The following is a 15,834-nucleotide window of genomic DNA, read 5'->3' on the forward strand; positions in this document are numbered from 1 at the left end:
CAAGAACAACATGTGATGCAGGCTTCTACTCAAACAGAAACTATTGAGATGAATGCTTTGCAAGCAATAGAGCATGAGATGAAGTTGTTTAATAGTAGGAATGTATCTATATATTTACATACCTATGCTCAAAAGATAGAGTTCTTGGGGGTGGCTCAACTTGCATGGAGCCAGAATTTTGTACAGATCACTGTACATGAATTAAAAACCCGAGTTACTGAATTATACATGTATGATGCTGACTGGATAGCTTTCAAGAAGACACTCGTGAAAGAACTTTACATTGAAGACACCGGTTTGATTACCCACAAGACTTTCCAAGAATGGGTTCTATAACCCAATAAGGGTCTTGTGGCTACAGAGTTATTAAGACAATTTGAAAGTCAATTTGAGCAGCTAGATCTTGCAGAACAACAAACTCTTACAAGTCAAAAAATTGAATTGTTTCTACAAGCAACAAATTTTGAGCTTCAAGAGAAGCTTGATGATTTGTTAGACAATCATACTATAGAGACATGGCTTGAAACAAAGTGGAGGTATGTTAAGGACGTTGTTACTGCACTGGTGAAAAAGCATAGAAGAAGAGAAAGATTGCATGTATCTAGCTTGCCCACTGTTATGGACAATATAGTTGATGTATCCAATAAGTTATCAACTGTAGCTAACCCTATGGCTACACCTAATGTTCCCATTGTTAGGGAGAAAGATGTATTAGATGAATTGGTCAAAGGCATGCGGGATCTTCAATCAAAGGTTGCAAAATTGGATGAGAAAAGATGAGGAAAGGGACGGGCAGTAGCCCCTAAACTAGGAAAAAGATGTATGTGGTGTGATAGTTTGCGGCATGAAAGGAAGGATTGTGTTGCTTGTCAAGAGGCCTTGGCAAGCCAGCTTATCTTTTGGAAAGATGGCAAGATCCATGCACAAGAAACGGAATTGCCTCTTTCTTTGAATTTTGGAAAGGGAGGTATGCAAAAGTTATTGAAAGACTCGGCTGTTCGAAATGCTTATGCGACTGTACATGCTACTACTTTTGGTCTACAGTTGCATTAGTTCTTGGCCAATGGTCCGAAGGCTACAATATGGATGTTAGCCATGGCCATGGTCTCACACTTTATGGATCATGTATTATGCCCTTAGCATGGTTAGGGACCTTAGTTATGTTAGTCTTATGTGAGAGGTAGCTTCTATTTGTCTCATGAAGTTCACTACCTCATGAACTGTGATCTTTGGGGCAGTTGCAAAAATGTAACTTGATGAGGCATTTTGGGAATTCTTCTCATTGATCTAGTCATATGTGATGTCTATGCCTGATGTATGATGGATTTATCTAATTATGAAGAGAATCTGGTAGTTAGCGCCATCATCCATGGTGTCTTTGTCTTATTTGCAGCATGTTCTATGTGTTGTACTTCTCATTTTCCGATCTATAGTACTGAGTATAGTATGTCTATGCTTCTATATGGTTAGTTCTGAGTTTCCATGGTTTCTGGATGTGATATTGAATATTTACCCCATAGTACTTACCCCATGAAGCATTCTCTGTCCTGTTATGTATTCTACATAGATAGGGTAGCAACAATGGGCACATGCTTTGCATGCATCTGAAAAGACGAAAGTTACTGATAGTGAAATTTCTCATGCAAGGCAAGACATTCGTGACATAACTGGTTGGGAATCTCTAGTAGATGCCCATTCAGTGGATGTATATTTAGCAAAAGTGCAAAACATGGATGTACTTGTGGAAGAGAAATAGGAGATGAAGATAATGCAAGGACATTTAAGAGAATGACAAGAAGAAGTGCGGATCAGCCTAAAGCTACAAATCAGCCACCCCTTGAGCATGTTATGGAAGAGGTTTTGTAGGAGCAGAAACATGATAGCAAGCAAGAGGGCAAGCAGATGGGATATAAGCTACAAACTGATAATGAGATAACCATGGATACCTTGCAAGATCTTGTAGTGGAAGATTCAACCATTGCATATGTAGATTTTCTTAATGCATCTAAAGAGATTTATGAAGCTCATGTTTTACTTGATGTAGAGACTCAACGGAAGATTGGTAAAGTATTGCATGCGCATAATTTATAGAAAAAAAATTATCATTTTTGAGATGGTTTATGAGCTCGAGGATATGCTCTTAAAGGATATTACATATGATGCTCCACAAATGGAGAATGTTTCGGATGCTTTGTTAGAGGCCTTAATAGGCAATTCAAAGATGCTTTAAGATATGGATTACTTGACTATTTTTTGTAATGGTCAACATGTGTTGGATGTAAATGACACTCAATTTATGTTTAATGTGATACAAAATTGTGAGAGCAGAGTTTTGAGCTTGGGATGTGCCTAAAATTTGCCAAAAAATCTAGAATTTAGGAAAAAAATATTTAACATCGAAGGCGGCGGTTGCAACTAGGACAATTTTAAGCACCAAGTGAAAGACGACTTTTAAAAAGTGCTCGAGCGACACTTGTGGATTTTTGATAATTTTTTCGACTATCGTGCGGGATTTCAGGAGTTGCCAGTCAGTGCTGGATGTCGAGACGGATGCCCAGGATTTTTCAGAGCTCGAATCGGAGCCCGAACGAGGAAGGGGCCACTAATTGGCCAAGATTTGAAAGGGTGGCCACAACTTGGACCAAAGGGGGGGTGCCCTTTGGAATTTTAACTCCCCCCCAAAAAATTTATGCAATGAACATATAAAAACGTGAAGGAGGAGCATGGCGTGATCAAAATACGGCGGCCGAAAAATGCGCTCCTTCCTCATAGTGCATGATTTCCAAGCTGAATACAACCCATCTAACTGACAATGGCCGGCAATTTCTTCCTCTTGGCTGAGCATATCGCCGGTCTTTGCACGAGGAATGGCTGTCCGGATGAAGAGAACAGATTCTAGTCTTTCCCTCTCCTCCCTCTCTCTCTTCCCTATGGGTTGTTCGTGTGTACCATCTTGAAGGAGAAATCGGGGAGGGAGAATGAAGGAAATGATGGTGAAGATTGATGGAGATGTTGAAGATTGACGTACAGCATTGGATTGAGAGCAATGGAGGCTCTGTTTGCTGATTATGCAATCATTCAAGGCGTCTCAGGTCACGTAAAAACACGGTATGACCATTTTTATGAAGAAAATGAAGGATTTTTTATAGTTTATGATGATAATTATGTTCTTATTGGATGAAAATTTGTTTATAGGTTAGTTGCATTATGATTAATTATTATTTATCAAAAAATCTTGATTTTGCAATGATTTACATGCTTTATTTAATTCCCCTAAACCCGAAATGCGGTTTTTAAGTGGCAAAATAGTAGTTTTTTCTGTTTCGGGTGGGTAAAAGGTGTTCTTATGGGGGAAATATGGAAGATAGATTGAATGTTAGTATGCTGAAGTGATTAGAATAAGAAAAACTAGAAAATAACATATTTTATTGACAAATAAATCAAGAAAATGGAAAAAATAAAAAAAATAAAAATATATCTTGAAAAAATAAAAAATATATAATGATTGTTTATGGATATATGGTAGTGGTAAAGCATGGGGTTTAGCCTCAGTTTGCCATATCTCTTTGTCAAAGTTTGTGATTTATTGCTTTTATACACCAAACCATGACAAATGAACCTCTACACCTGTGCAACGAAAGCAATACCTAAACGTAGGGGGTTGGGATGTTTGAATGGTGTGATTTGCGTGCTGATTGTTGCTGATTTTTTTATGCCTATCATGACATAGAGTTCGTGTATTTTAATTAAGAGGATAGTAGCACGAGTGGTATCTCTATGCTATCCTTTCATCGCCGCAACGGGTTAGAGAATAAGAATTAAAAGCCTGGTTGTGCACAAGCACGTGTCTGATTTGAAAATGATGTTTGAGCACTTTAAGATCATTCACCTTTGCATGTGCATGTAAATCATGGTGTCGGAAGAAAAAAAACATGGATCCATAGCACCTATTTTCAATGACAATGATCCACCCTTGAGTGTGAAAAGGTATCCTAAGCCGTAAGGTAGACGTTCGTTTTTTGGGGGATTATTTAGTGAGGACACATGGTATCTCCTGGACTACTTTCGGAATGGAAGAGTGGAGTTTGTTCGTTTGTCTTATATATTGAGCAGCGCACCAAGGGGCTAATCCCTGCGATGTAGGAGAGCTGCAGTGGGGCCGCGGTGTTTCTACCGAGAGGTTGCCTCCCATGTATGTGATTATCGTGGCATTGCCAATGTGTAAGGGTTCTCCCTCTGAGAAGTTTATAGAAAGAGATACGTTGGACTACAAAACTATAAAACTATAGTACTCTTCAACTTGTTATTCCACTTACATGGTAATGCATGCTTTTCATTAGGTAGAGAAACAAAATCCCATGTATGATTTTTTTGCATGGAATCATACTCAAATTGCATGGCCCTATCCCAAGAATGACTATCACCTCTACACATAGCCTCCTCACATAAGTGAAAGGCTCACCAATTTTTGCTATCATGACATAATGCATAGAGGGCTGAAAACAACTAGGAGGGCATGAGGCTAAAGTGAGACATCTCAAAGCTAGTTGCGGGGCTTGTACAGCTTGTCATCTCTGTTGAATATCATGAACCTGCACATAGCATATCTTGGGCCACTACACCATCAATAGTTGCAACAAGTTGTCTAACTAGGACTAGTTGCACTATAATAGAAGGCTTCTCATCTTGAAGATCACCCTGCGTACCTCAATCACATGCTTTAGTCTTATATGCATCTTTTCCTCATGGAATATCATATCATCATTGCAAATAACCTTTCGAGCCTATGGATTCCAAAGGCGATAACCCATCTGATTTGCATCATCATATCTAAGAAAGATGTATTTAACAGTCTTTAGATCTAGCTTATTGCACTTGTCTTTGAAAAGATGGTAGAAAGCCTGATCACATCCAAAGACTCACAAGTATACATATGAAAGAGGTTTACCATACCATACCTCATTTACAACTCTACCACCAAGAGTAATGCATGGCGATCTACTAATGAGATGAATGAAAAAAGTAACTATCTCGACCCAAAAGTATTGTAGTAAGTATACTTGACTAAGCATATTGCAAACTCTTTATAAATAATCCTATTTATATGCTCTACAATACCATTCTGGGATGCGGTGTATGTGGTGGTCAATAAATAATCCTATTCATATGCTCTACAAGACCATTCTGGGATGGGGTAGTCAATTGGCACTCAATACCCCTCTCATCACAAAGCTGCTCAAATGCCTTAGAGACATATTCACATCCATTGTTAGATTGTAGGCATTTTAGTCCATGCCTAGATCGGTTCTCAAACATAGCAAGAAAGCGTTGAAATATAAGTAGAACCTTTGATTATTGCTTAATGGGATATGCCCAAATCTTATGTGAATAATCATCAATAAATGTGATAAAATACTTAGCACCACCTAATGATTGATAGGGCATCAAATCAGAAACATTTGAAGGAACAAGAGCCAAAGGCTCACCCACGTATATACAACCAAACTTTTTATGAGAGTTATGTGTTTGCCTACCATTTAAACAATGATTACAAGGGTCAAAACATGAGTAGTTCATAGACAACAAGTACTGCAAACGAGTGAGTATTTCCATTCCTTTTAGGGACCTATGCCTAGAATAGCGATGCCAAAGAGATACATAAGAAACATTGGTCACGGCTAAGACATGATCAATAGATCCAAATATAAGCAAAGGGTATAGGCTACCAACCTTGGTACCTCTAGCAAAACCAAGACTACCACAAGTGATCTTCTATGCAAAATCATCAAAAGAGACATGGTACATGTCATCATCCAACTATTCAGTTGAGATAAGACTTTTAGTCAAAAGCTAGGATATGACATACATCATGAAGTACAAAAGGAGCATGAATATAAAACTATAGTCTAATATCACCTATGCTAGTGATATCGAATGTAGTATCATCTCCTAGTTTAACTGAACCCATAACAGTATGGTATCTATGAAACCAATAATGATGCAAGGTAACATGGAATGAGGCCTCCGAATCTAAATGCCAACATCGAGTAAAAAAAAGGAGCATCGATCAACTAAGTAGCATCATCTGAATTGTACTCCAAGGCATTATCTCTTCTATCTTAACAATGGAATTAGGAACAATGTTGTGATCATCAAAAGATTTGGCATTATCTTGCGCTTTCTCTTTGCCTTTTTCATTGTGCTTATCACTGTGTATTTTATGGCATTATGGCCTAATGTGACTCTACTACCCACAATAATGACATCTCAAAGAGGACTTATGACCAAGGGACTTACTACAAGATTTCCCACAAGACTTGGACTAAAACCTTTTTGAGTCTTTACCATGATTATTATTTTCATTTCCACAAGTTTTCTCTCTCAATGTAAGTGCATGAGAAGTGCGAGTTGCATCAATATTCTTCGTGCTCACTTTTTCTATTAGTACTCTCTACATCATTGCATTTAAAGTCGCCTTCAAGAGAATTAGTACTCATAGCAATACATAATGTATCCCACAACTCTAGTAGTGTGAAACACAAGAATAACAACTTTATATTATCCTCAAACTCAATGCCATGCGAGGTAAGCTAGCTGAAAATAGAGTGGAACTCATTCAAATGAGTAGACATAAAGGTTTCCTTCCTTATGCAAAGGTGCACAAGCTTCTTCAACCAACAAAACTGAGATATAAGACTCTGCTTGCCACAAAGATCAAATATTTTTTTCCATAAATCATATGCACCACCATTAGTCAAAATAATATTGAAATACACCTGCTTGGACAAAGATAGTATAATAGTCGACTTCCATAGCTCATCAAGCTCATCCCAATCATCTCTATCTCAATTTTCTAGCTTTATACCCTTGGTTTTCAATGGCCTAACCGAGTTCTTTAACACCAATACATGTCATATTTGAGTCTTCCAATACTAGAAGTTATTGTCATCCAACTTTTCTATGTTTAAAATAGCACTATCGTTGGAGGCATTTGAAGCACATGCCATTATGTTTGCAAATCAAATAGAGTATAAACTACTATAATAATTACAAATAAACCCTAAATCTAAGCCAAAGAGAGTACAGTGGGGGAAGAGACTGAGCTAGTATACTATTGTCCATGAGCATGAAGCAGTACAGTGCTCGAACAAAGTGTCTCCTCTTAAAGAAACTGCTCAAAAAAAAAATTCAATATGGATGTTCATAAAAGTGTAGTAAATGACCATACATATATAGGCAAATGAACAAAAGAGTAAGCTCTCACTGCTAAGAATATCCGGGTAGCAATCAATATATGTAATGCAACTAGTAGTGCAAGACAAAGCATAAACCACCACGTACCGAAGACTATTAAGACAACCAAGGTGTCAAATACATAGATGCATACAATAATGTGTATCAAGCATATATCCACCACTGATAGCCCATTGACAATGATAGGTACAAGGTATTCAAGCTTGAACACAAATCAACCCATAATCATGAACCTTTGCAATGAATAATATATGCAAAAACCAAGAGAGCATAAAAGAGTCTTCCACTGACTCAAAAAATCAAGCTCTATGATGTAAATACAAATGGATCCCAAAAAAAACGAATACAAAATGCCCAAGAGCACAATAAAGCTAATACATCAAGTACATAGTATCTTGGTGCTTAAAGACAGGAATTAATACATTTAGGAGCATAAATCAACAATAGGCCTTCAACCCACAAGTGAAGAATCACTATATCAATGAACCACTGCCAAAATGCATTCAGTCAAGCTCAAATACAAAGCTCTAAGCTCATCCTATGCCTATCTGAGCAAATATATCAATACCAAGCATTAACACATACATGTAGAATCCCTAGAGCACTTGTAGGTATGTAATACATAGACCTTCATAGTGAATGCTTGATGTCCCAACTTTGCTACATCAAAGAAACCTTCAAATGTCAAGCTATTCAAGCTCTAAACAATCCAAGAAGCTTGCCTAAGCATCGAGCCAAGGCATCAAAATACCATCACATAAGCATTATGGAACTCAATGTATGCTATCCACAAGGTAATATAGTAAATGTGTACCAAAGTATGAGATAATGACTAAGCAAGAACTCTTGAAATAGAGCTCGAGATCAAGCCTCCAATGCAAGGCAGCAATGCCAAAGATTAGAAGAAGCACCCATGAGCAAGAGCACAAGCTAGAGAGGTGGACTAATGTAGAGAATAGGGAATGAAAATTGATGCAAATTGTGCTAGCTGATCCTAGGCCTACTGCTGCTCTTCAACTCAATGATCACTTATCAATGCTCAATGGACCCTTGGAAAATCAAGAAAAATGTCAGGAACAAGCCTTGATCAAGAGGGAAGTCAAAACATACCTCGATGTTTGAAGTAAAGTTGTCTTCACAAGTCGTGATAAAGCTCCACGAATGCCCATTTTGATACCAATTGAAAGGTGGAGCAAGAGCGGAAGTAGGAGCAGAAGCAAGAGCTCTAGAGGTCTAAGCAAAGAAAAGAGAGATCGATGTGTGGAAACTCTAATAGTCACAATGTGTAACTTGCCTTCCCTTATTCTATTGTCATAGTAAGAATAAAGAATAAGGTGACAATAAGGGACCAGCACCACTTGTAGTATATAGGTGTGCGTACGATAAGTACAAATAAATGTAGTTGGCTGGGAAGAGGCACCCTTTAATCCCCAACAAGTGTATGCCTCATACTCCATGCCAAGAGGAAAGACCTTATTTTTATGAAATCCAAGAGGACTTCAACCCTTGCCCAAGATGCAAATGGTCTATCTCATGAGATTGGGGAGTCTTGGAGGTGATTACCTAATCTTCTATGATGGTTTGCAGAGTAGTGCAATTGAAGGTTGTGATCACCTTAGCAATTCCACAAGGTCATAAGCTACCTCCTTTGACCCTAATGCAGAATCCCACGAATGCCTTAGTGATCTCCAACATAAAGAAGTAAATCATAAAGTCATGTGGATGTCATCCCATCAAGAACTGAAAAGGCAAGCTAAGTGCTAGACTATCACTATATTGGCACCAATCCATGTCAACAAAATAGATCACCAATGTGGGTTCATGGTTGGTCCAAACCCCCAATTTTCAGTAAAAAACCAAGTATGCACCAAACTATGCCTGTGCAAGAGCTAGTCGATGCCCAAGAAGAAATTATTTCTTGATCCTGTAAAGCACATGGGATCGATACTTTGAAATATCCTAAAAATTAGTGAGTTGTAGGTTATTGGCTTGCCATGGCTGCAATTTTTAATGGTCAAACCAATTCTCCAAGCAAGGGTTTCAATGGCAAGTAATACCACTAGCTAGCAGTCCCATGTCCTAGCTAGTCAAGACCTCAATGGAGGTTTGGACAAAGTTGTCTTGTCTTTATGAAGTTAAGACCTTTGCCTACCAAATTACTAGTGAGAAGAAGCTCCAAATGCTATCATTGATGACTCTTCTTCCATGAATGACCACGTCAATAAAATGGAGGAGTTACAATATGAACTTGTACCCCTCAATAGGACAGTATCATCTAAAGTTATGGTAATGATTCTCTTGCTCACCTCACATCTCTAAAGAATGATGCCTTTTATACTAGTTTACTCACCTCCAAAGTTTGGGACACTATCCTTTGGGAGGAGCTTGCCCCACGTATTTTCAAATAGGATGCACAACTCAAGGAGATTGGAATGACAAGACAATATCATATGAAGTTCTAGTAATGATTATCTCACATCTCTATAGAATAATGTCTTCTATACCAATTTATCGACCTCTAAAATTTAAGACACTTCTTTGGGAGGAGCTTGCTCCACTTTTTTACAACAAGATGCACAACTTAAGGAGATTGGAACCAAGGGCTCTATGCAAGATTTTACTCTAATTTTGGGAGGGACCAACAAGAAGAAATCCCAAAATAAGTAGGTTAAGCACTCGGAGTCATCTTCGAACTTTGACACAGATTCAAAGGGGAAGCGAAAAGGATATCCCAAGTGTCTAGACTAATGGGAAGATCTTGCATCCTGAGGATAAGTATTGGAAAGAATACCCTCACCTTTGTCGAGGAGAGAAGGATGACATTACATCTTTGAAGCCTCCCTCTACCTCTACCCTAGCTATTACTTATGAGTTCATGTTTCTTTACATCCATGAGATGGAGGATTCTTCCTCCTCAGCTTGCCTCATCTTCAAAGAGGCCTTAGCTAATCTAAATAGTGGTGCTTCAAGTCATATGACTCCTCGAGGAAAGTGGCTCCAAGATCTCCATCCATCAAAGGGTACAATAACTACCAATGACATTTCATTGGTGCCTATTTGGGGTGTAGGGACTTTGCTGCTTTTTCCTAATTGTCCGTTGAGCTTTGTTTTAGAAGCCCTACATGTTCTAGACTTGGGATTTCATCTCCTCTCAATTCATGGCCTTACTAGACTCAATATTCAAATTATTTTCACTAAGCATGCCACCTTTGTTGAGGATTCTTTTATAGGAGCCATTCCTATGATAGGTTGGTAGGAGAAGGGGATCTATAGGCTCCATTCCCCTTCCATTTGAAGGGTCCGTTGCGATTTCCATAGCCACACCTATTCTCAATTGTGCACCACTATCTGTCAGAGTGCAGTGATGCAGAAGCGTAGGACAAAGCCTGAGCGAGAGTGAACACAGAGAGGAGAGAGAGAGAAAAGGAGACAATGTAAACGCAGAAAATCTACGGTGTAGTATGTTGTATAAGAGTGCAAAAATACACAAGGGGGCAGAGGAAATATCTGCATATGTCTCCAACTTGATGATCTCGATCTTTATCAGCCCAAGCACAATCTGTCTCAGCCAATAGATCTCAAGATCAGAATCTGAAAATATGAATGCTGGAGTGTGCCACAAAATCGGCTATAAATAGCCAAAAAATGGAAAATTCCCAGCACCAAGTTGGGTTGCATTTAATGCAGCTGACTGCAAAAAAATTGGCCGATTGCAAAAAAACTGGACAACTGCAGAAACTGTGCCACGTGGCACCCTGTCCGACCAACTGACGTGGCATCCTCTATGCATGTACTCTGGCCGTATTGCTCTGCTGACATGCCGATTGTCCAGGAAATGACACTGTCTAACACACCCTCTCAGATCCTGGACAGGTCAAAAGACTGAGGGATCTGGAATGCTGCTGAAGAAGAGTCTAGGGAAGCGCCTTCGTGAACAAATCTGCAAGATTATCCTTCATCTTGCAATACTCTACATCAATGGTCCCATCTAGAAGCTTCGCCTGAATGAAGTGATACTGGATCTCAATGTGCTTGGTCCCGGCATGGAATACTGGATTCCGTACCAAGGCAATGCAACTCTCATTGTCGCACCGCAGAAGAGTAGGACGAGTCTGGGGGCAGCCAAGCTCCTCCAACAATCTCCGAAGCCACACAACCTCACATGTGGTGGAAGGCCCAGCCCGATATTCCACCTCAGTAGAAGAAAGGGCAACCATGCTGGGCTGCTTCTTGCTACTCCAAGAGATAACACATGTACCCAAGATAAAACAGTAGCCTGTAGTAGACTGTTGGTGGTCCACATCGCCAGCACAATCCGAGTCACTCCAACGTGCAAGAACCAAAGCTGAAGCATCTGTGCCTGCAGAATAAGAAATCCCTAAGTCAGAAGTTCCCCACAGGACCAACCACACAATTGAAGGGGTCCCCAACTCAACTCTAATAATATCATATAGTATTGAAGCCTTACAACTAATCATCCTAGGAATCATGAACATCAATGACCTCGCCATAGACCTCCCACCATCATATGTGTTACCTGATCTACTATGATGATCAAGGCTAGGTCCATGTATTTGTACTCCATATAGTAGTGTGGATGTGATGTCGACTTGGTTTATTCTATACCATGGACACCTAACTTTTCACCTCAAGAAGTTCTATTACATGAATGCCCCATTTGGGTTACTTTCCCAGGTACCATAGTGTGGCTTGATAGGGGGAGATCTACATTGTTTATGCATTGGGAAGAGTCCTTTATGGCATTATTAATACAACCTCTACTAGAGTGCTTAAACCACCCAAAAAAAAAGGGCCTTTGTCCTATGGAGCAAAGAAAACATCAACCAAAATTCTTGGAGATATTTGACACCAATGGAATAGCTCTTCATTTAGTTTTGATTCTTAGTATTCCTTGATGCCTACTTTGTATGCTAGGATGGCAAGCATTTCACAAAAGGCTTCCCAAAGAAGGATTTGGGTCAAGAGAAGGCATTAGCTTCAAAAAGCAAGTTGGCAGTCAAGAAAGAAGGGAAAAGGGTTGAAAGCGCAACCCCACATTTGAATGGTGCAGAAGCTAAGAAAGATGGAGAAGGAGCCAAGAAAGGTGTATTTGCTCAATAGAGGGCATCTCAATTAGAGAAGTCAGCATTACAACCTTTGAAAGGTGTTCACGTTATGAAGAAATTGAACAAAGAGAATGTTCCGCCAAAATTCAAACAAGAGTAACGGTAGGCAAAAGATTTCCCTCAAAAACCTTGCAATAAAACTTATTGGGTGACCAAAACATGACATACCATGATGGAGACCTATCATAGAAGAATGGAAATATGTTGCTTCAAGAAAGAGAGAAGGAATGACTTGGTACCAATTCACAAGTTGGTGGATCCATCTCTAATTTTCAATAATGGAAACACACCTCCCCTCATTTACATGGCATAGTAGACAATATGGTATTGCATGGAGAGCAAGAAGCTAGACTAAATCTATTTAAACCAAGGAGGAAGGTAGATTCCACCTGATTGTAAGATTAAGTTGCTCTCAAACATCGTATCATTGAAATACACTCACATCCTTTGTACATGTAGGTTGAGTGTCAGGGAGACTTTAAATAATGGCCCCATCCTTTCAACTTCAATGCACCCTTTTGATTAATGCTAGATTGAAGGATAGCTAGAAGAGAGCTAGAGGAGAGAGAAGACCCTACTTGGAATTGGTTGAAGTCTGTCAATGCACTCATAAAGTCACTAAGGAGCATGGCAAGAATAAGGTCTAGAATCAAAAGAGGGATGGAGAGTAGAAGTGCATGACTTAAGGAGCTTCTTGTTGTGATGCCTTAGCACTACCCCTAGTGATTTCGTATTGCTAGAACTACTTAAATAAGTGGAAGCTCATATTGGTGACCAAGAATGGAGCAAAGTGAAGGCTACAATGGTGTAGCTAGAAGGCAAATGGTACATGCTAGGGGATGCACCCTCAAGCCTCTTTCTCAACACTTCGAAAGCAAAGAAGAAGAAGGGAACTAACAATAACTATCAAAGAAAATCGAGGTATTTTGTACAAAGATGAAGTTAAAACTCTCAATGCTTTTTCCTACAATTTATCTATAATAGAATTGGTAGGAAATTAGTAGTGGCACAAGGTTTATGGTCAAAGATTGGATGTGTTCTTGGAGGTGGAGAAAACTCTAGTAAGTAAAGAAGAGACATTAACTCTTGAGACACCCTTCTCAACAAAAGAACTTGGATTTGTGATAGGCAAGATGAAGAAAGTGAAATTCCTTGATCCAAATAGAATCCGATAGAATCCCAATTGAAGTATTTTGATTACTCTTGGAGGTATGTGCAAATGACAAATATAGCTTGTTGAATAGAGTGAAGATGCAAGGAGCATTCTCCAAAGAGATCAACCAAAGTATCTCCAAATCCTTAGACAAGAGAAATCTCACAATGAAGACCATTAACAAGGTTGGATACCATTTATAAGTTCATGGTTTAAGGCCATGGCTCTTACGATCAAAATCATAATGAGCAACACTATTTGCCTAATGTAGCATGGCTTCAATCATAGAAGGAAAATCCATGACACAATGCTCAATGGATTACACCTTAAGCTTAGGCTTTCACTTTGTCCTGACAACATGGACTTCCATAAGGCTTATGACCTGGCATTTCATCAAGAAAGTAACGAGAGAAGGTTGGAGTTTGGCCAAGGCTTTGTAAGAATGACCCAAACTCTATTTGCAAATGCATCAACAATGGTCTATCACAATGGCAATATGTTTTAAGTCCTTCTTACTAGAGAGATTAGTTAGACAAGGGTGCCCCCTTGTCCTCCTCTTTGCCCTAGTAATAGACACACTACAAAGGAACATAAACTAGAAAATACAATTGGGTGCAATCAAAGGCCTACCATTGGGACAAGGGGCTACTTTTGATGCCTAATTCTTAGTAGACAACGACAACAATATTGTTAGAACAAAGAACAAATCGATTGCTAATCTACTAAAAGTGTATGATCAATTCTTAACACTATTTAGCTTAGTAATTAGCTCGAGTCAAATGAAAATGGTGTATCTATGCTAGAAAGATCCTAAGCAATGGATAGAGGAGCTAGGATTGGGACTAAGCAAGTATTTAGGCACCTCGGATGCCCATTGGGGTGGGCATGACCATGAAGTAGCCTAGATAGGCAAGGTGAGGGATAAAATTAGAAAATGGAAAAAGGCACCATAGAGTTTTGGATATGCTTGGCAACGATCAAGTTACTTTGAATGTCCTCACTAGTGTACCTATCAATGGTCCACTATTCACTACATCAACTTAGTAGTGAAGTGAAAGGGAATTGGGGAGCCTTTTCTACACAAGAGATGGCAATAAAAACTAGAGAAGCATCTCTTAGAGTCAGGTGACTTCCCACAAACAAGAAGGGGGATTGGCATTACCCAAGTTGCAACAAAAATCACAAGTGATCCTATTTGCTTGTCTTAAAAGGACTAAATCAACAAGTTGGAATGGGCAAATATCCTAACATCGGGCAAAGAATCAAAACCCCAAAGTCACAAACATCACAAGCTACAATTAACTTGTGGAAGAATGTATTTCAAGGAGTCATATGGGTAGGAAGTGATAGTAGAAAAGGGCACTCGTTACTCTCCATTTGCAATATTTGAGGAAAGCCCAAGCCCATTGCGTGCAATACAACCACTAAAGGCGTTTTAAAATGGTTCAACCTTTGGGACAAAAGAAATTTGGAGCCAATGTCCTATTAAGAGGCATCCCAAATCTTTACCCTAAGACCTTGGGAACAAAGCTGAATAGAGCAAGTACTAGATAAAAAGAAAGCTAACTAGCCTACTTCGCACCAAATCCATACAAATAACAAAACAAATTATATGAAATCATCGACTGGGGTGGTCCTATGGAACTACAAGAAAAGAAAGGACTTTGAGAAGTCTCAAGTACATATCTAGAAAGTGAGAACTTATTAGAGAAAATGGCATCATAGGTCCAAGATGAGTTGGAGAGTCACCCCGGTTCCCAAACTGAGCTTGGTATGGTGGAGAGCCCTAATAGGCAGTTAAGGGCTGCCCATACAGCCATGCATAACATTCCTTTAGATGCCCACTTCATATATATACAGTCCCACCCGTCCATGACTGTAATGATGTTGTACAAGAGGCCAAGCACCAAGAGTCTAGAGTACACCCCATATCCATGATCCTCAAGTATCAAAATATGGTCTGCATGGGTCAAGTAACAGTAGGAAGGGTACTCTCAAAGTATCAGATATTTACCACACTTCATTGAGATGATCTTTTAAACCTCCATACTATCGAATTCGGGCTTGCAATATAGGGAAATGCTCCAATTACTATTAGCAAACTGTACTCTTCCAAACTTACAGCTCTTGCTCACATTCCACTATAGTTTCAAGCTCTCCTGAATCAATACTCCCATATCAATAAGTGTCACTAGATTGAGCTCCACCTGGGCTATGCACACTGATATAGCACAAAATAGATGATCAAAAAAGCTGGGCCGACTCAAAATAGGTGCGCCTCATGAAAAGTCTGCTTCTATG

The sequence above is a fragment of the Lygodium microphyllum genome, chromosome 3 (genome assembly GCF_053477565.2).
Source record: "Lygodium microphyllum isolate KBCC chromosome 3, Lygodium_microphyllum_v1.1.10, whole genome shotgun sequence".
Taxonomy (NCBI): domain Eukaryota; kingdom Viridiplantae; phylum Streptophyta; class Polypodiopsida; order Schizaeales; family Lygodiaceae; genus Lygodium; species Lygodium microphyllum.